Source organism: Macrotis lagotis, chromosome X (assembly GCF_037893015.1).
Source record: "Macrotis lagotis isolate mMagLag1 chromosome X, bilby.v1.9.chrom.fasta, whole genome shotgun sequence".
NCBI lineage: Eukaryota > Metazoa > Chordata > Mammalia > Peramelemorphia > Peramelidae > Macrotis > Macrotis lagotis.
In genome coordinates, this window is record NC_133666.1 from 93244691 (window position 1) to 93267783 (window position 23093).

General features: G+C 34.1%; 1 pseudogene; it reads left to right on the top strand.

Annotated features, from left to right (window-relative positions):
* The window catches only part of LOC141498768 (serine palmitoyltransferase 1-like), a 64339-nt pseudogene that overhangs the window by 24960 nt on the left and 16286 nt on the right, over nucleotides 1-23093 (top strand).

Here is a 23093-nt window from a genome sequence, read left to right on the forward strand (position 1 = left end):
ACTGCTTCCCTTTCCATAGATCTTACAGGTAAACTATTCCTTGGTCTCCTAGTTTGCTTATGATAGTGGATTTTACGTTTAGATCCTGTATGATGACTTGTATTCTTATACATTTGCCTCAGTTCTCTATATATCAGAGAAATGAGAACATTATTAGAGATATTTATTGTAAAAATTGTTTCCCAATTTTTTGCTTTCCATTTACTCTTAGTTACATTGGTTTTATCTAAAAGCTTTTTTATTTTAATGCAATCAAAATTACCTATTTTGTATTTCATTATATTTGTAACTCATTTGACTTTTGTAAGAACTGGGATGCTCTACCACTTGTGCGTATATGTTTCAAATTAAAGTTGCTTCATTGTTTTCAGAATCTTTTAGCGAGATGTAGTTTTCTTATCTCTTTTAATTAGGTCTATTTTTGCTTTTACTTCATCTAGATCACGATTGTTACCCATTGTTACTTAATTTTGCTGAGTAGATGATTCTTGATTGTCAAGCTAGCTCCTTTGCCTTCTGTATTAATCTGTTTTATTAATTCCTAAATCCTGTGTAATCCTGATTTTAACTGAAACATGCTAGATTCTGTTCTAGTTCCTTAACTTTACTCTGTTTTGTATCTCTTCTTCAAATGTGTTTCTTGTAAAAAAAAACATATTCTAGAATTCTGGTTTTTGATGTTAGCTATCTTCTGTCTTATGGGTGAGTTCATTCCATTCACATTCATAATTATGATAACTGTATATTTCTCTCCAATTTATTTTTTCTACTGTTTGTCCTCTCTCTTCACTCTCCCTCTTTATCAGTGTTTTGCTTCTATCTACCACTCTCTTGGTCTGCCCTCACTTCTGTCAATTTCCCTCTTCCCCCTTTACATATTTTCTGTCTGGGAATTTTTACAATAATTTTTTTGTCCAGTAAGATAGATTTCTACATTTAATTGATGGTATATATTATTCCCTCTTTTAGTTAATACTAGTGAGAGTAAGGAGTCTTACCCGTACCCTCTGTGTTTGCATATTCCTTCTAGCTATACTATTAGTGATACAATTTTAAAGAATTACAAGTATCATCTTGAAAGTAACAGTGTAAACAATTCAGCTCTTTTGAATCCCTTATGTTTTCTTTTCTCACTTTACTATTTACACTTCTCTTGGGTCTTGATATTAAAGATCATAATTCTATTTTCTCCTTATGGAAGCTTAAAATTGTTCTATTTCATTGAATGACTAATTTTTCCCTTTATGTGTTATTCTTAATTTTGCTGAGTAGATGATTCTTGATTGTCAAGCTAGCTCCTTTGCCTTCTGTATTAATCTGTTTTATTAATTCCTAAATCCTGTGTAATCCTGATTATGGCTCCCCAATATTTGAGTTATTTCCTTCTGGTCACTTGTAGTATTTTTTCCTTGACTTGATAGTTCTGAAATTTGTCCCTAATGTGACTTGGGGTTTTTATTTTGGGATCTCTTTTATAAGGTGATGGGTGGATTCTATCAGTGTTTTATTTTGCCTTCTGGATCAAGGACATCAAGGCAGTTTTCCTAGGCAATTTCCTGAAAGATGTCCTCTTGATTATGATTTTTTGTGTAGTCTAGTGATTATGTCATTGACTCTCCTGCATCTAGTTTTCTAGGTCAGTTGTTGTTCCTATGAAGTTCCTTACATTTTATTTTATTTTTTCCATTCTTTTGAATTTGTTTGATTGATTCTTGATGTCTCATAGTCATTAGCTTCAACTTGCCCAAGTCTAACTTTAAGGAGTTGTTTTCATCAACTAGCTTTAGTACTTTCTTTACTCTTTAGCCAATTGTACTTTTTAAGGAGTTGTTTTCTTCAGTGGATTTTTGTGTCTCCTTTTCCATTCTACTTTTTAAGGAGTTTTCTTTTTCTAAACTATTGACTCTTTTTTCATAATTTTCTTACATCACTCTCATTTTATTTTATTTTTCTTCTACTTTTTTCATATGATTTTGTAAGCTTCTTTTTGACTTCTATGAATTCTTTCTGGGCTTGAGACCAGCTTCCATTTTTGTTTGATGTTTTGTCCATAGACATTTTATCATAGTTGTCCTGAGTTTATATCTTGATCTTCCCTGTCACCATAACTTTCTATGATCAATTTTTTTTGGTTGTTTTTTTTTTTTGCTTATTTTTTTTGACCTTTTTTCTTTTAAATTTGGTCTTTGCTCCTTGTCTCAGGCTTCTTGTGCACAGACTGCAAACCCTTTCTGTTTACCTGGTGCTGCAGGTATCTTGCCCTGAGGCCAACAGGGTACTTTCATGTCTGTACTGCACTGAGGGTGATGGGTGGAGAGTGACTCTCTGCTGAGTGGCCGTAGGATTCTGGCAGCTTACCTGATACTTAGCTGGGCTCCTAGTGCTGGTGTTGGGGTGTGCCTCTGTGTTTTCTCAGGGCTACAGTGAAGCAGGTGGTGGTCTGGTTGCTAGAGGGGTACTTCTTTGCTCAGAGCTCAGCTAAAATTTATGGCAATTCTAGTAACCAGTCTACCCATTCTCCTTGCTGTGCTGAGGCACATGGGAGGTTCTGGTGTTACCTGCTCTTCTACACAAGCTCACAGTAGTTTGCTGAGGGGCTTGCTGGGAACTTCCTGCCCTGAACTGTGCTTCCCTTTTATCTGAGTCAGACAGATCTTTCCTGCTGGTCTTCCATGCTTCTTGGGCTCAAAGATTGTATCACCCATCTTTTTTGCTGGTTCTGCTATTCCAGGGTTACTATTTTAGTTTTTTGATGGTGAATAAAGGAAATAGATAGATAGATATAGAATATAGAATATACAGCAATTTGCTATTCCCATCATCTTAGTTCCTGAAAATCCTGTCTTTGCCAAGGTGTTTCTGTTTGTTGTTTTTTGCTACTTCCTATAAAGTTTTGCAAATCTCTGTCGCATAGTTCTTCGGGCTCTGTATCTGCCAGATCTAATATTATTGCAATAGACATATTGCCACATTCTTCTTCCCTTCCACTTTGTCTCTTCTCATTCCAATCCATCTTTTGTATACAGGCAAGCTGTATAAAAGATAAACTGGAAATATCCAAAGAATTACAATCAATAGTAAAATTAAGATGAGTTGAAACAAAGGAATCCAGGAGGTGGGGAGGAGGAGAAATAGCAATGTAAATACCCAGAGAAACACCAAGGAATCCAGTGTTATATTGATCTTAGAGTGTGTTAGGGCATATTAGGTAGGGAGTGGTGAGAGTGGAGCAAATAATGAAGCACTTTGAATGCAAAGAGAATTTTATAGTCAATCCCAGAGGCAGTGCAGTCCCCTGGTGTTTTATTCAGTGATTGTGGGTGTTATGGTCAAATCTGAACTTTAGGAAGATTGTTTTGAGAAAGCTAAATTAAAGATAAATTGTAATGAGAGTTTTTGTTAATGTAAAGAAAAGGAAGGAGAGCTATAGGATGACAGCTAGTGAGGATGGATATATCGAGAGGGTTTCATCTTTTTCTTTTCTTAGACATGACCATGTTTGCAGGCAGTAGAGAAAGAACTGGGAATGAGAATTTAAAAATAAGTGAGAAAGTAGGGTCAATAGAACCATCTGTAGGACACAAGATGTAATGAACACTTGTATATGTATAGGATTTTGCCTTGACAAGGAGAGGGGCCTCCTCTTCATTTGTAGATCAAATGAGAAAATAATTGTAAAGTGCTTAGCACATAATAAGCTCTATAAATATTAATATGGCTGTTAATTATTACTCATATGAGACATAGATAATGGCAGAAGACATCTGGTTTATGTGAGATGAAGAGGCAGCAAAATAATAATATATACCAGGGAATGTGTCAAAAATAGTAACATGCAGATCATTTTTATAATAATAAGCCTTCCTCCAAATTCTGTCTTATCCCACCATTGACTGGTGAGATAGGCTCACAATCTCTTCATTAATATTATCCAACCAGTGCAAAGCAAATTCAGTCCTCATTATCCTAATTATTCATAACTAATCTCTATCCTATTGGGAAGTTACCATAATTATTCACAGCTTAACTTATATCCTATAAAAAGTGAGATTCTACAATTCTTCATCATACATTTCCTCTGACTAAATTTGGAGATATACAATCTGAAAAAAAAAAGAGCTAATTTAATTCTTCTTAAAATTACATGATTTTCAAGAATATGGAAACCAGACAGTTTTTACTTCTAAATAAGGAATAAAAATAAGGTGAAACAGAACTGTATTCATGAGAAGGCTGTATTGAAGGTCATTCTCAGTTGTGCATTAAGAATGGTTTTTTTTTCTATCTATGAACAAAACTCAAGAGCAAGAGAAATTCTATTTAAAGTAACTGTAGACAGTATTAAATCCTTGAGAATCTACCTCCCCAGGCAAAACCCAGAAACTGTATGAGAAAGGTTCTCATGAGGAAACATTAGAGGAGACACATGGATCTTTAAAAGCAATTTTTTCCTTCAGCCTTTCCTTCATGACCACATACATAAAGATTTTAAAGCGCTTATTTTACTTTCAAAACTTAATTTTAAAGTGCTTTTGAACAGTGTCATTTTATCTTAAGATTATACTCATGAATAATAATAAATATGTGAGCACAAATGGTCTTTTATAATTCTTTGATCATCAGAACATGTTTATGATTTACATGAGACCAAAGAATTTCTGTTGCCATTGTGATAAGAGGAAGATTGTGATGGGAAAGAAACTGACTCAGCTCTTTCTACCACAATAATAAGAGGAAACTGCCTCTATCACCCTCACTGCACAATAAAGCTTGGGTTACAAAACCATAGCTCCCTCCTCTGACCAACTGGCAGGGGTCCTTATCTTCTCACTCCTAATGTATATACTTTTATCTTCCCCTATATTTTATATAAAGTTGCTGAAGCAAATTCTCTAGGTTCTTTGATTTTTTTCAGACAAATGAGCTGGCATTCTGAGCATTAATAAAATGTACAGATATCTAATCAGTGGATCCTCTGGATAATTTTTACTGTGCCTTCCCAAAACCTTAAGATATTTTTGTCATTGTATGGTTTTTCCTTTAATACATGTCATTTGGAGTAAGATGCTTGTCCATTTGTTCAGTTACATTCTATCAATAAAAGTCCACCCATTTAAGTTTGACATCTCTGCTTCCTATACTTAGTGGTAATTTACTTGGCTTGTTACTAAAAGCTGAAGTTCTTTTTAAAATGTTTACAACCATCAAACTGAGTATCTGTCAGACTGTATGCTTTGGCTATTTAAAAACTATAAATGTACTTGAATTTTTTATATATGCCAAAAATCTGTTAAGTTTATAATTCTTTCATAAAAGTGAACTAGGCAATTTTTTAACCTTTAATTTCATTTTTAAACACTTTCTTCACTATAATAGTATTATTTTCCTCGATGGGTCATTTTATTCTTCCTGGATATCTCATTTCCTGCTTTGAACTTCCTTACAGTTTGATATATGATACAATATTTTCTTTCACAATTACTTTTATCTTTTCTCTTAATTAAATTGATATAATTTTGGTTTTACATGGGAAAGAAGTCATATGAAAAAGTTTATAATGGTTTGTATTTAGAAACAGAGTAATTGAGTGTACAGTTTGTCCCAAAAGTCTTAGTATAGTTTTTAAACTTTAACTTTAATTCACAAGTCATTTAAGTTAGCTAAAATGGTTTTGCATACTTTAAAAAATCTATAACATTTTTATTTTCTGAGAACTAGGCAATCTAAAGGATGGTCTCTATTGTTCTTAGAGATAAAGCTGCCTGTTTTGCTATTCTCAAGGGATTACAAGCATCTCATAGCAACATTAAATTATTTGAACATAATGACATGGTTCACCTGGAGTTCCTACTGAAAGAACAAGAGATTGAAGATCAAAAGGTATGAGATTCTTTTGAAGGAAAGAAAGCTTTTTTTTGGCTCTTCCTCAGAAGTAGAAGTATTTAATTTGTTGAATGGCAACCTGTCAAGAAAACTTATTCTCTTTCTAAATTTACATATTGGTAACAATTTTCATTTAATGCTGTTCTTTACATTTTGATATCCACTAGCCAGTTTAATTTCTAAATTTCATTCTACTGCTATAATTGCATCAGATATGGATTTGAACTCTAATGTAGAAAAATTTTATGTTAATAGTCTATTTTTTAAATTAAATAGGCCAAAGGAAAAATAGCACATGTGTTTCTCCTTTTTCTTTTTTGTGCACTGGAAAAACTGTTTAAAAACTCTGGTTTGGTATAGAAAGGTCATTATAAATATAAGAATTCAAAAGTGGCTTTCATAGACTTGACATTCTTATATTAAAAAAATTTGAAAAATTGCCTTACTAATAAGCATCCATTCAAAGGTCCTTTAGAAGTCTTTTCTTTGCCTAGTCCCTGGAGTCTCCAATCTACCTCATTTAGAAGTCCATGGGAACTGTATCAGATAGATTTGTGTACCTATTTTAAAAAACATTTTGAAGTAAGAAAGTACTTACCAAATTTGGATATAAAGTTCATGAGTTAAGTTAGAAACTATCATGTATGATAAATAAAAATCAAGCAAATGAATACTTTTTTTAATCAGTTTTCATCTGTTTTCCATCTTGAATATTCATAGCACTCAGAAGGTACACCTCTCTACTTATTGTTTGTTATAGATTAAAGGTATTAAATTAATGTCCTAAAAAGCAGAGATACCCCTCAAACTTTTGATTGATTGAAATACATACCACCTGTACAGAGCCATAAAGGAAAGGTTAAAAATATCTTGATCTTTAAAAAAACTTCTTCCTACTTTTTAACTTTCTCATTTTGATATGTACTGCAAATGATATTGGTATCTAGTTTTCTGGTAAAGCATAGTTTTTCTATGTAGTTTTCATTTTTAAAAATTACTGTATTAAATTTTAATTCTGAATCATAAGTAAAAGTTACATTACTTTTGGAGGAAGAGTATTATCTTCCTTTGAAAGTAAAAATTTATCCAGGTTTTAAACCTACTTTGGACTAAATATGTTTTTCATTAAAACATTTGTTCACAAAGACTGGTTTTTGTTTTTGTTGTGGTTTGGGTTTTGGGATTTTTTTTTCTTTATAATTCCCTTCCATCTCTTGGAGGCAGCTAAGTGTCTCAATGAATAGAGCACTAGAAGGCCCAAGTTCAAATTTGACCTCAGACCCTTACCAGCTATGTGACCCTGGGCAAGCCTCTTAACCTCTGTTTGCCTTAATCCACTGAAGAATAAAATAGCAAACCATTCCAATATCCTTACCAAGAAACCCTGTGGATTATAAAATCCATGGAGTCATGAGGAGTCAAACTTGAATAAATGATTGAACTATAACCTCTCCTATGTTATCTTATTAAGCTTATTAACCTTAACCTTTTCTCTGAGGGATAAAAATCCACTTTAAAAAAAAATATTGAGAGACCCCTCTGAGCAAAAAGAAAAAAAAGTTTATTGTGGCTTTTCTTGTGAGAAGGACACACTAACAAGTTTCACAAAGGTAGTGAAGATCAAGGAGCTGCCCCAAATTGACATAGTCAGACAAGATTATATGGCCTAATTCGATCCCCTCCTCCTCCCTGTCCTCTCTCTCTCTGTTGACTCATTGGTTAGTGTTCAAAGTTGGAAAGAAAAGAATGTAAGGTTTTCATAAAATATTACCTCACCATCCAGATGGTGAGAACATCAAAAAGACTTTTAATGACCTTCTATGTCTGTCTAAGTGAAATAATGTCTGAGTATTCAAGGTCTTCTACTATCCTCCTAGTCAGTAAAAATAGTCTTATCATCAAACAAGAGGCTTATGAGTTTCTTTGGAATGCAAGGTTTTTCTCATGAGAAAAAAAAGTATACTAGTCTTCTAGTAGTCAGTAAAAGTAGTCTTTTCAAAAGTTAAGAGAGTGAGCCTCCTGTTTGGAATACAAGGGACTTTCTTATAGAAATAGTTTAAGAATAATAGTTGGTTCTTTTTTTTAATATCTCTTAACCCAGAGAGGACTTAACTAGGAATATTAACCCTGAAATGGTTTTATTGGGAATATTCCACTCATCTCCTTAGAGCTTTTAAAGCCCATATTATTATAGCCACCAAAATTAATATTCAGTGATCCTTATCTTTGGTTTTTTCACCTTGTATTAAATCTAAATGGAAAATAAGGAAGAATGGCATTAGCCAATGTTTACTCCCTCTACTTTGGCTCTGTATGAAGCTCTGTCACTCAAATCGTCAGAATATCTCTTCATTCCCTTCCTAAATTTCTATTGTGTCAGGTCCTATTTTATATTGATTGTTAGGAAATTTTTAAAGGAAAGTATATTAGAATGATCTGGCTGGTTTGAGGCATGTCCACTTTGGGTTTTTCTTTGAAAAACAGAGACCTATGGGTATTGTGGTTTGGTTTTTTCATTTTTTGCCAGGGGGTTATACTTCCTAGCCACAGTCGAATACATTATGTTGAATACATATTTGTCTCAAACATAGTGATATCATTTTGGTCTTCTTCAATGACAAAGGACAAAAACCAATCAACTTTAATAGACATTACTTAGCTGAATTTGTAACCTACAGACATTGTTAAGAATCATTCTAAGACAGAATAAAAGATTCTCCTTTGTACTTAGAATTTTTAAATACTAGCAGTGAAATGTTAGTTTCTTTTCCTTTTATTTGACATATCACTTTTATTAGTTTAAATTGCTTATTTTTTATTTTTTGCAAGGCAATGGGATTAAGTGATTTGCCCAAGGTCACATGGCTAGGAAATTATTAAATGTCTGAGGTCGAATTTGAACTCAAGTCCTCCTGACTTCAGGGTTGGTACTCTATCCACTGCTCCATCTTGTTTGTTTTTTAAATTTTGTTTATTTTCCAACTGCATGCAATGGTAGTTTTCAACAATCACTTTTTGCAAGACTGTGAACTTCACATTCCTTTCCCTCCCTCCTCCCCCTGACAGAAAGCAATCTAATATAGGCCATACATGCATAAACATGCTAAACATAGTGCTATATTAATCATGTTGTGAAATAAGTATCAGATCAAATAGGAAAAAATATGTAAGTCAACTTTTAAAAATTGAAGATAGTAAGCTTTGGTCTGCATTTAAGCTCCTCAGTTTCTTCTCTGGATATGGATGGTATTTTCCTTTACAAGTCTTTTAGAATTCTTTTTGATTATTGTATTGCTGAAGCAAACAAGTCCATTATGGCATACATCACCAATGTTGCAGTTAGTGAATATAATATTTCTTCAGTTCTGCTCACTTCATTCAAGTATCAGTTCATATAAAGTCTTTCCGGGCTATTCTGAAGTCTCATCCCTCATAATTTCTTATAGAACAATAGTATTTTATCACATTTGTATACTACAATTTGTTCAGCCATTCCCCAATTGATGGGCATCCCTTAAAGGTTTTTTTGTTTGTTTATTTTGAAGAATCCTCGTAAGGCACGTGTAACTCGAAGGTTTATTGTAGTAGAAGGATTATATATGAACACTGGATCTATTTGTCCACTTCCAGAATTGGTAAGCAGTTCCTTTTTTTCCTATTATGCCATGAAGACTTTGAGTTTGTGATACTTTGGTCTTAGGACCATTTGTAATACATGAACTTCACATTCCCCAAGCTTATGTGCATCAGTGTGTATCTTCTAAACATATACTAATTTTCCTGTCTATGTGGATAAAAATTAACTGTGACCAAGAGTTTGTAAGGATTAAGAAGTTTAGCTTCCAACAGATGAAAAGTATAATATGCTAATTAAAGGAATCCCTCTATAGTTTTGATTATTGATTGATTCTATGAATATTTTTCTTTGAGATAATGATAGAGATCTTGAAATAATTATTCCATAAAGTATTTAAGAAGTAATAGATATGTTAAGGTAGAAATCAGTTATAGTAATATAATCTAATTGATTTTACTTCCTCATATTTTTGTGTTAAACAATGAAATTGGTCTGTGATGTTTTCAAAACTCATCAAAAAGGCTGTCATAGAATTCAATAGCACTTTAGCAATATCTAAAATATTTTTCTTTTAGGTTAGTTCTCTTATTTTCCAAAGTATTTTAGGTGTATTTCCAAAAAGAAAGTAATTTTAACTTATGATTCATTCACATATTTTTAGGTCAAGTTAAAATATAAGTACAAAGCAAGAATATTTTTGGAGGAAAGCCTTTCATTTGGAGTTCTAGGAGAACATGGCCGAGGAGTCACTGAACATTTTGGGATCAATGTAAGTCTGTAAGTTGGGATATAAAATTTCTTTTAGAGGATGGCATTTTAATTAAGTAATCTTAAAGAGATTTTTAAAACTACAAAGCTTTATTCTTTGTGGTATTGCTATAAAGTAAAACATTTTTATGACTTTTTAGCTATCAATTTCTGGAATACTGCCTCATTTCGGTTTGACTATGACATTTAAATATCTCATCTCAACAGCAGAATAGGTTGTCATTTATGTTTTCTTTACCCTTTCTCATATATGAGGAAACTGAGACCGAAAAGTGACTTACTCAAAGTCACCCCCCCCCAGTAATAGTAATATACCTAGCACTTTTACAGCATTTAATGTTTTTCTAAATGCTTTGTATATGTTACCTAATTGGACAGAATAATCCTATGAAGAAAGAACTATTACTATCTCCATTTTATAAGTGAGGAAGCTGAGGTGGATAGAAGTTAAGTAATTTGCCCAGTTTCATTCAACTAGTAAATGCCTTCTAGACTAGGAAGTTAGCATTCTATTTAATCACTGTACTATCTAATAGTACTTCTTGAATTTAAAATGATGAACTTACGATTCTTAAGAATCTAAAGAATTTAAATATATTGATTTTCATATTTTTCACAATGAAAATGAAATAGATGTATTCTCTTCCATGCCAATGGAAGCTGGTGGAAACAGGTTTGAGTTGTACAACTCTAGCCAGCAGAGAGCAGGTATGTTAAGAATTAATTGACCTGGAAACTGGGCATTGTCTCCTTCCCTCATTAGTTAAGCATTAAGTTTCCTGGGTTCCTACTCCTCAGTTCATTATTAGGAAGTTTATAGAACACCCTGATTTTAGTAGTCTGGATTACCTCCAGTGCTTTGCCTTATCAGTGACTAGGCAGTTTTCTATTAGTGTAAGGTCAGCTCTCTGTCTAAAAACCTCTATATAAATTGAGTCTTAAATGAATTGGGGCCTTGAATGAATTGGCATGTTCATTCACTTTTGGAACAAGGGACAAGAGAGACTTACCACCAATTTTTGTTCTCCATTGATATATTGTGTCCTCTGGCTTCCATCCTTTGTTTGGAAGTGTCATTTTTCAAGAACAGCTCCCTACTCTATTTGGAGATAATAAGTTCATTTTAGTCCAACATAATGTCATTGCTACTTTTTTGTGATTTGGTAGTAAATAGTAAATTTTAAATAGTGTGTTCATATCAAACCTGGATCTGGAATTAGAGGACTTATGTTGGAATCTTGACTCTGTACTTAATTGTACCTGGGCTCCACGGCTCAGTTTCCTCATTTGTAAAATGAAATGTTGGATTAGTAGAAGGATTATATATCTTTACAAATCCTTTAACTCCTTCCAACTCTAAATATGTTGTCCTTTGAGCTTTCTGAACTAAATGTGCTTTTAGAAATTATATATCTTTATTTTCTATTTATTGCTATGCTTTTTTATTTTAGAGTTCAGTGTATTTATATTTAGTGTTATATTAAATTTTTCTTCTGTCTTCCTATCAAAAGAAAATAGATTCTTATTTATTAATCCTTATTTAATAGAGCTACTCTAAACAAAATTCTTGTTTTTATTAATGTTCATTTTAAGTTATTTTAACTTGAAATTGCCTTTTTTAAAATATAGGAACTTTACCTAGACCCTTTCCCATTCTTCCTTGTGTGCCCCACTTCCTCCCACCCTTTTCAGAAACACCTTTCTGTGCTCTTTGTTATCCTTTTATTAGCAACTATTTTCCTGTTAAGTAATTAATGCTTTTCTCTGGAGGCTATTTTAAATTCGAGGTCTTGCTTTGCATGGATATCGCAGAACATTTTTCAAATTCTGATTCTCAAATATCTCTTATTGCCATAGTCACAGTTTTCTTGATCTTTATGACTAATTCTGAGGTTATAATCCATCCTTCTTAATTTTTAAAATATTTCTTCTACTTTCTACATTCTTTCACCCTCTTTCAAAACTGCTATGATCCTAAATATTGTCCCTTTATAAATTATTCCTGCCTTTCTTCTGGCAGTTTGTCATAGTTTTCCTTTTTTGTTTGTTCAGTTTGAATCGAACCATGATGTTAAGTAGTATTTTAAATTTTGTCCTCTAATAGGCATTATGTGGATTCTTTCTGTTTGTATTTTGTTGGTTGTTTTCACTTTTGAGAAAAAAATATTTAATGATTTCTTAAACCAAAGGGTTGCAATTCTTATATTTTGCAACATTATGTAGGATGTCAGTAATCATAAAATCATTTCATTGTGAGGTTGGTTTGATAATTATGTATTTACTAATATTTGGATGAGTCATAGATTTTGTTGAGGTCCTGTTTCTAACTGTGCAATACTTTGTGTACATTCATTTCCATTTTGATAAGTCTTGTTGCTTACTTTTGTTGATTTTTATGAGGTTTTTCTAACATATTCTTTGTATTGATTATTTTCATTTTTATTTAAGCATTTGTTTTAACACACCTAAGTCTTGATTTTCTAGTATCAGTTTTTCTTTTAATTCTGTAAGTTCTTATTTTGCCTTTTAATTTTTTCCACTTTATTTTATTTTTTCCAAATTATATGTAAAAACAAATTTTAATGTTCATTTTTTAAACTTTGAATTCTGAATTCTCTCACCTTCTATCGCCCCCCCCCACTCCTCCTCATTGAGAAAGCAAGTTATTTGATATTGGTTATAAAGATAGTCATGCTATATATAGACCATAATAGTAATGTTGTAAAAGTAAACATAGTCGCCTCCCTCCTCCAAAACACAGAGAAACCTCAAGAAAAATGAAGTTTAAAAAATAAGTATCTTTAGATCTTTATTCAAAAAACATCAGGTTCTGTCTTTAGAGATGGATAGCATTCTTTATTATAAGTCCTTCAAAACTGTCTTAGGTCACAGCATTGCTGAGAAAAGGAGAGTCATTCACAACTGATCATCCTGCAATATTGCTGTTACTTAATTTATTTCATTTCCCATTGCATCTGCTCATGTTAGTGTTTCCAGGTTTTACTGAGAGTACCCTGTTCATCATTTCTTATGGGAGAATGATATTCCTTCATAATCACATACCACAATTTGTTCAGCCATTCCCCAACTGATGGACATCCCCTCAATTTCTACTTCTTTGCCAGCAGAAAAGAGCTCCTATAAATACCCTTATACATATAGGTACTTTTCTTTCCTGTTTTTTATTTTTATTTTTATTTTTTTGGAATATAGAACTGATAGCAGGTCAAAGGGTAGGCATGGGTTTATAGACCTTTGACATAGTTCCCAATCACTCTACAGAATTGTAAATCATTTCACAGATTCTCCAACAGTGCATTAATCTCATTTTCTACATCCCTTATAACATTTGTCATTTTCTCTTTCTGTCCTATTAGCCAATTCAGTAGGTATGCAGTAGTACCTCAGAATTGTTCTAATTTACACTTTTACAATCAGTAGTGAGTTAGGACATATTTTTTAATCTGGCATGGATAGTATTGAAAACTTCCATCTGAAAACTGTTCATCCTTTGATCATTATCGATTGGTAGTGGCTCTTATTTTTATAAATTTGACTCAGTTCTCTATGTTTGAGAAATGAAGTCTTTATCAGAGAAATGTTTCATTATTTTTTCCCTATAGTTACTATTGCTAATTATTCCCCTCCATCCTATTCCCCCATCCCTATTTATTCTAGTCTCTGTCTCCTTTCATCCTCAGAAATGTTTTGCATCTGACTACCCTCTCCCAGAATCTTCCCTTCCCCCCTTCTTTCCTCTTTCTCTCCTATTTTCTCTAGTGTAGGATAGATTTCTATACCCAGTTGAGTGTATGTTATTTCCTCTCTGAGTAAATTTCGAGGAAAGTAAGGCTCACTCACTCCCCCCCCCCAGCCGCCCCTCTCTCCCTCTCCACTGCAAATGTTTTTCTTACTTCTTTTATGTGAAGTAACTTACTCCATTCTACCTCTCCCTTTTCCTTTTTCGTAGTACATTCCTCTCTCCTTAATGCTAACTTTTAAATATATTATCCCTTCATATTCAATGTCTTCTTAACTGTCCTAATAAATAAAAAAGTTCATGTTATCAGGATTATCTTCCCATGCAGGAATATATAAGCAATTCAACATCATTAAGTCCCTTTTTATGCTTCACTTGAGGCTCATATTTGAAGATCATGTTTTTCTTTCAACTCTGGTCTTTTTGTCAGGAAAATTTGAAAAGCTCCTTGGTTCATTGAATGTCCATCCTTTCTCCCAAAAGAGTATGTTCAATTTATTGGGTAGCTGATTCTTGGTTGTAATCCAAGCTCATTTGCCTTCCAGAATATCAGATTTCAAGCTTTGCAATCCCTTAAGATAGAAGCTGCTAAATTTTGTGTTATCTTGATTGTGATGCCATGATAATTGAATTGTTTTTGTTAGGTTTTTTTTTGCAAGGCAAATGGGGTTAAGTGGCTTGCCCAAGGCCACACAGCTAGGTAATTATTAAGTGTCTGAGCCCGGATTTGAACCCAGGTACTCCTGACTCCAGGGCCGGTGCTTTATCCACTGCGCCACATAGCTACCCCGAATTGTTTTTTAAAATATTTTCTTCAGTGTTTTTTGTCTCCTTCACAAAGTTGCTAGCTCAATTTTCATGATTTCCCTGAGTCACTCTTATTTCTCTTCCCAATTTTTTTCTCTACCTCCCTTACTTGTTCTTCAAAGTCCTTTTTGAGCTCTTCCGTGGCCTGAGAACAATTCATGTTTTTCTTGGAGGCTTTGGATGGAGAAGTTTTGACTTTGTTTTCTACTTTTGAGTTTGTATTTTGATCTTGCTGATGACCATAGCAACTACTTTTAGATCTTTTTCTTCTGTTCTTTGCTCATTTCCCGAGTCTGTAATTTGATTTTAATTCATTGTTTATGCTGGGGCTCTGCCTCCAGGGTGTAGTGTGCACTGTCCCAAGCTTTTCAGGTTTTATTGCAGCTCTTTTCAAAGATGCTTCTGGGATCTGCAAGTTTTTAATTCTTCCTAGGTTTTATGATTAAGGAGAGATTTGTACCATTCTCCTTAGCCTGTGCTCTAGTCTGTGGGTGACCATAAGTACTCCTTTCTATTCTACAACTGTGAGGAGGATTCTTGCTCCACTGAGGCTGTAAACTCTATTGTGCTTCCACTCCTTTTCGTGGGACTGGGCCCCAAGACTGTGACCCAGATCTGAGTATAGGCAAAGTAACAGAGTGTGGCCTCAGTGATGCAAATAGAACCCTGTAATCTCCTTCTGACCCCCTTACCATCAGTGGACTGAAAGCTCCAGAAACAGCTGCCTCTGCTGATTCAGTGACTCCTGAGCCCTGCCCCTGGTGTACTGGCACCTGGTCTGCCCTGCTAAGGCCTGTGCCAGCCTAGGCTCCACCTCCCACCTGGTGTGACAGACTTTTCCTCCTGAACTTCCAAGCTGTCCATGGCAGTCTCTGTGGTGAGAGGTCTCGAAGTCTCCATTGTTGTCTCTTCTTGGATTATTTGGGCCAGTTTGCTCCAACACAGCCACACTCCAACAGTCCTCTCTCACCCTGGTACAGCAGACCCTTCCCCTGGATCTTCTAACTTGTCTTGGGCTGGAAAATTGTGTCACTCAGTCTTTTTGTGGGTTCTACCACTCTGGTTAGAGTCATTATTTAAAGTTATTTAGTGTGCTTTGGTAGAGAGTTGGGGCGAGTCCCTGTCTTCACTCCGCCCCTTGTTTCCACCTTCTACCTTTTAACTTTTAAAATTTTCTTATTATCACCATTCATTGATTAATTTTTTTGAATCATTTGTTTATTGTTCCATGGCTATATTTCAAAACTTTGAGTGATTTTTTTCTTTTTTCCAGCTTTGGTCCTGAGTTTTAAACAATTCCTATGTTCTCTAATATTTTAAACATTGTAATAGTATGTTGTTTTTGCTAATGAAAAGCATGTGTGTGTGTGTGTGTGTGTGTGTGTGTGCATGTCTATGTGGGTGATTTTCTTGTGTGAGTTCTTTATAATTAATGTTGGTTTTTCCATTTGTTGTTTTGTGGCAGGGTACATAAAGAACCCGATTTCCTTCCATCTTTATATCAACTCACACCAGAAAAGTTGGTGTTGGAGTAAGCACTATCCCTAAATCAATGAGGTCCAAATTGACTAAGATGGGAAAAATAATCTGTTATTGGCAATTTGCAAATAGAAACAAAAATGCTCCCAAACAAGATTGCACACTTTAAAACTTTAAATGTTAGCATTATCAACAAAGGATTCAAATGAAACATCTCTTAAGTGCCTTTGCATCATACCCAGGGAAAGTCAGCAAGCTTTTAGTAGGGTTTGCTACATACCAGACTCGAAAGCAATAGATACAAAGAAAGAAAAAAACAGTCTCTGACCTCAAGGAGAGCACTCTAAGTGGGAAGACAACATTTAAAAACTGTGTTTATATTACATAAAAATTTTGTACTGTGGTATATATCATATAACATTTATGATAAAATGGATATGATCTCAGAGAAAAGGCACTTGAATTAAGGAAGACTGGAAAAGGCTTCTTTTAAAATGTTGAACTAAAAAAAAATATTGAACTATAGGTGAGACCAGAAGGAAATCAGAGAAACCAGCAGACTACAAAAGAATGTGGAGCAGCCAGTGAAAATGCAGAGATAGGAAATTTGAAATATCTTGGGTAAAGAACAACAAGGAGGCTAGTGTCACTGGGTCACAGTAAATGGAAGGGAAAAAATGTTGAAGAGTATTAGAAAGTATGAACGGGGGTGGCTACGTGGCACAGTGGATAAAGCACTGGCCCTGGAATTCAGGAATACCCGGGGTCAAATCTGGTCTCAGACACTTAATAATTACCTAGCTGTGTGGCCTTGGGCAAGCCACTTAACCCCATTTGCCTTGCAAAAACCAAAAAAAAAAGTATGATTGGATTAAATTATGAAGGATTTTAAAAACCAATCAGAATTTTATATTTGATCCTGGGGGAATAATATAAATGAAAGTATTATTGGCAATTTTAAAAAAAAATTTAAAAAACTAAAAGACCAAATAAACTCTTTCAGAAAACATGGTCCGTGAGATCAAAGAATCAGGCTTTATTGAAGCTTTGAACCACAACAATAGAAATATAAAAATATATTTATTGGAATGAGAACAGCTCAAATAGAAGAAAATAATGATGTTTCATTCCAGCATTCTGGATTCTGATTTCCCTGGTAATTCCCAGGTCATGTCCTCTACTTTTTCCATCTTGAACACTTAGTGAACCACTTCAACTCTACACTTTTCTTTTCCTGAATCTCTAGCCCTCTTACCATATTGCCAGTTATGTCTAGGCAAGTTTCAGCTTTGAATCTTTCCCATTATTCGATGCCTTCACTCCTATAAATGTGATGTTAAGCAAAATAGAGAAAATCATATATCTGACTGGACACACTATAAATTTATATTATACAACTTCAAGTGGGCCCCCTTTGTTGCTAGGACAATCTACCTTACCAGCCAGCTCACTATTCCACTCTGCATGGCAGTTCTTCCAAACCTTTTCTTCCTTTTCAATGCTTTCATGGCTCTCCCTCTCCCACTTTCTCAGAGATCCTTGCTGCATACAATTTTTTAATTTTTATTTTCATCTCTAAATTCTCTCCTTCTTACTGCTCCCCTACCCATTCAGATGCAAGAAGTACAATACACATTCTACATATGAAGTTGTACAAAATGTATTTCCTCATTAGTCTTATTGCTGGGGTAAATGTTAAAAGAAACTATACCTCGATTTGCACTTTGAGTTTACCAGGTTTCTGTTGCTTTTTTTTTGATACATTACAGAGTGTACAGAGTTCTAGTTCTATTCATTTCACTTTGCATAAGTTCATTGAAATCTTCCCAGGTTTTTCTGAAACTATCCGCTTTATAATTTCTCACAATACAATAGCATTCCCTTACAATCATTTGCTACAGCTTGTTCAGATATTCCACAATTGATGGATATCCATTTCTGGGAAGAGCTCTCTACTCCATTCAGAGAGGCCCCAGGGCAGAGGATATCAGTACCAGGGCAGATATGATCTTGGAGGATAATGATGTTTTTGGGATTATGGTGCAGAATGCTTAGGTTCCACTAGGGTGGGAACTGCTGACTAGTAGAAGACCTTATTGGAGAACTCGCTTGCAGACAAAAACTTGTAGAAATTAGATTTGCCATACTCCAAGTGATAACAATATCCAAAATAAGCTTTAAATTGGACACATTGAGCTATATATTTACAGTCATCTCATAAATAATTTAGAGGAGCATGAAGGACACTGACTTGGTTTTTTAGATAGATAAGGGAAGATATCATTACTAGCAATAGAAAGGAGCCTGCAAAATTAAATGGATAATTTTGATTAATATAAAATTTTAAGTTTTGCACAAACCTACTGTACTATAAATTAGAAAGTAAATAGATAACTGCAGAAAAACTCTTTGCCACAAGTTTTTTTGATAAATGTCTCAATTCTAAGATAAATCAGAATCTGATTCAAGTTTTTAAGACTGTTGTTTTCCATTAGATAAATGATCAAGGCATACAGATAGGCAATTTTTAAGGCATAAAATCCAAGCTAGCAATGCCACATGAAAAATGTAATAAATTATCATTAAATTAAAAATGTAAATTAAAAGAACTATGTGGCCCATCCTTCCTTACATCTATCTGATATGCAAAAATGACAAAAATGGAAAATGAAAAATGTTGGTCTGCCAGTGAGAAAAATAGGTATACTGGTATATTATTGGTAGCACTGTGATTTGATCTAGCCATTCTGGAAAGCAAGTTTCAGCTATCCTCCAAAAGTTATTAAATCTTTATCTTTGACCCTAACATAGAATATCTGGCCTATACCCAAAGGATGAAAAGGAAAAGGACCTTTTTGTATAATAATATTGATTGCATATCTATTCATGATTGTCAGAAATTGGTAAAGCAATAGTTAATAAACAAATTGTGACATTTGACTAATGCAATATGAGAAATAATCAAAAAGTACAATTTCAGAGGGAACTGGAAAGAACTTTGTGAACAAATACTGTGAAATGAGCAGAACAAATGGAACAGTTTATATATTGGTAACATTGTAGAGAAAAACAACTTTGAGACACTTAAAATTGATCAGTACTGGTAAGTAGTTCAAATGAAGAAAATGAAATATTTCCTGACAGAGAGTAGATGTAAAATGCAAAAAAGAGACATATTTTTGACATATTTTGGCTATACAGGAATTAGTTTTGAACTGTTAGAGCTATTTGGCTTTTCTTTGTTTTGTCTTTTAATTTGTTTGCTCAGTGGGGGGGGGTGGGAAAATGCGGGACTAATGTAAAAAATACTAAATTTTTGAAATTTTTCTTATTTATTTTTAACATTTTTATGAATTCCATATTCTTTCCCTCCCTTCATCTCTTCTCCCAACCATTAAGAATGCAAACTATAATACCCATTACATATGTGAACTCATGCCAAACAGATTTCTATTTTAGCCATGTTGAAAAAATTAAGAAAAATAAAGAAAATGAAATACAGTATGCTTCCACTTGCACTCTGAGTTTACTAATTCTCTTTCTAGAAGTCATAGCACTTTTTATCATAAGTCCTTTTGAATTATAATGGCTCAGAGTAGATAAGGCTATCACACTTGATCATTTTTACAATTTTGTTATCACTTTGTTTATTGTTTTCCTGGCTTTTTACTTCACTTTGCATTAATTCATATATAAGACTTTCCATTTCTTATAGTACAATAGTATTTCATCATAAGGTGATGTAAATAGAGTACCAGGCCTGGAGTCAGGAAGACTCATCTAGACACTTGTTAGTTGTATTGCTCTCCACAAGCCTCTTAACTCTATTTGCCTCACCTTTGCCATCTGTAAAATGACTTTGAGCAAGAAATGGCAAAGCACTATTTACCATGTAAAGTCTCAAATAGGATCTCAAGGTTGTTGGACACAAATGAAAAATGACAACACACATTCCACAGTTATGCCAAAAGTTATTCAGTCATTTCCCAATTAATGAGTACCCCCCCCCTCAGTTTCAAATGCCATCATAAAAAGAGGTACTATAAATAGATCATTTTGCTTTGTTTTTTTTTTAGGTTTTTGCAAGGCAAATGAGGTTAAGTGGCTTGCCCAAGGCCACCCAGCTAGGTAATTATTAAGTGTCTGAGACCAGATTTGAACCCAGGTACTCCTGACTCCAAGGCTGGTGCTTTATCCACTACACCACCTAGCTGGCCCTTTTTAAAAACTCTATTTATTTATTTATTTATTTCCCTTTTCTTTTTTTGTTGCTTTTTTCATTGATCATTGGAATACAGCCCTAGCAGGAATATTGCCAATTCAAAGGGTATGTGTAGTTTTGTTTTGATTTTATTTATTTAATGCAATGGGGTTAAGTGACTTGCCCAAGGTCACACAGGCAATTATTAAGTGCCTGAGGCTGGATTTGAACTCACGTCCTCCTGACTCTGGGTCTATCCACTATGCCATCTAACTGCCCCAGTGCATAGTTTTTATAACCCTTTGAGTGTAGTTCCACTGTTCTACCTTTCTCCAGAATGGCTGGACAGATTAATTTTTTTAATGTGCTGATTTTTTTCTCAGTGTTTTGACTTCTAATATTTCTTGTTCTTTCATTATTTTACTTTTTATTTCATATGCCCCATTCATTTTTTGTGGTAGATACATATATAAAATATGCCTCATTCTATTTATTGCCTTTCTCATTTTTCTTCTAGAACTTTTATTTCATTTTGAATTTCTTTTTTAATCCTTTATTTCATGTCCTCCAGCTATTTAACTAGTGCTTGTCACCAAACCATTCTTTTCTCTTGAGACTGCCTGATTTGTGAAGTTATTCACCTTTTCTGTATTTATTTATTGTTTGGGTTTTTTTTTAGGCTTTTTGCAAGGCAATGGGGTTAAGTGGCTTGCCCAAGACCACACAGTTGGTAATTATTAAGTTTCTGAGGCCAGATTCAAACTCAGGTACTCCTGACTCCAGGACTGGTGCTCTATCCACTGTACTACTTAGCTGCCCCTTTCTGTATTTATTTATGCTTTTTTTTTTTTTGCTTTAGCCTAACATAGTTAGTCCCTGGTTGGTCATGTCTCTTTTGTGGTCTGAGTGCTCTATCTCTACTGTTTTATTTGAAGTTGTTAAGACTATGCTCTAATAATCTTTGGCTTCTTGCTCAGTCTATTTATGTATGACTCAGGGCTCTACTGGTCTTAGCGCTATCCTCAACTGGGGGCATCTTTTCCTGTATGTGGCCCTGACAGGTCTCCACTGGATGACAGGTCTCTACCTAGTTGCTGTGTTGACTCTGTCTCATGTATAGTGCTACTTGAGTGAGCGCAGCTTGTCATACTGTGATGTAGGCCCCCAATGCATTGAGTATTCTCTGTTTTCTGCTATGATTTTTTTATTCAGGTCTCCTGAACTCTGTTTTGGCTGCTCTTCCCAATACTGTGCCTCTGCCTTTCCTGGCTGTTTCTACTCACCATGTCCACAGGTTTCTGGTAAACTTATATAGTCCTGAATTGGATAAAGAAGCTCATAATTGTTTCTCCTTGATTTTTTTTATCAGTATTTCTTCAAGTTCATTTTTAGAACTTTGTTGTGGCATTTATAGGAGAGGTGGGTTCCTCCTAGACTTTTCACATTGACATTTGGTATTTAAACCATTTATGATATATCCGCTGTTGTCTTCCCACATAATTTACACATTTCTCCACTTCTTGTAATTTCCCTAACTGCTATTCCCTATACATATTCCTCCTCTGCCTTTGCACCAATGCAGTCTCCTGTTTCCCTCCCTCCTTGCTTCTATACCTCTCAGACTCCTCAGTTCCCCACAAGACTCAGGCAAAATACTGCCTGTTCAAGACACTTTTCCCCACTTTGTTAACTCATGATTTTACCTGTCTTCACTATCGCCCTTCATTCAGTCACTTTTTGTCTCTGCTTCATCCTCAGGGAGGTGACTTTAACAATGCTTGTGAATTGAATTTAAATGCTGAAGGGTTGTACTAAGTCACCAGCTTCACTTTCTTCTCCAGAACCATATAGGGTCAGTAACTAGATATAAATAGATAACTAGGGATGAATAAGCAACATTGGTTTTTTAAACTAAGGTCTTTAAAAGGTCTCAAGTTTGACAAAGGCAATGCCCCTTCAGTGATTAAAACTGGGTAAGAGAAAGATGAGAAAAAGAGGCCAAAAGTAAACCATTCCAGCTCTTAATCCTCCAGCTCTTATCATGGGAAGGGACAATTAAGGGAGTTGAAGTGTAAGGTATCAAAAACTCATTTCATGTGATCAGATCATAGTTATTATACTATGTTTATATAGGTGAACTATTCTCCCAGTATAATGTGAGCTCCTTTTGAGACCATAGACGTTTTACTTTTGTATATTGTATCCTCAATACATAGTATATAGAGTTTCTTTTAAAAATGATTGGGGTTTTTTATTTTTTAGTTTCTTCCTATTCTTTTTCTTTTGTCTTTGAAATCTTTGCTAAAATTTAAATTGTGTGTCATAATGTCTAACTTTTTCTGATTTTTATAAACTGTAAGATTGTATGATATTTCTTTCTAAGATTCCAGATTTTTCTATTTCAACAGCTTATTTATTTTTATGCTTCAGTATCAAATACTTAATGGCATTTTACTTTGTTGCTTCCTCCACTTCTAAAGGATGACATTATCATGTAAACAGAATAGAAATTTTTGTGGGCAGAGAGTAACCTGGAAGCTCTCCTCAATTTCCCTTGGAAACAATGTTAATTAAGTCTCTAAAAAGATTCTGGAGCAACAGAACCTACAAAAAACAGA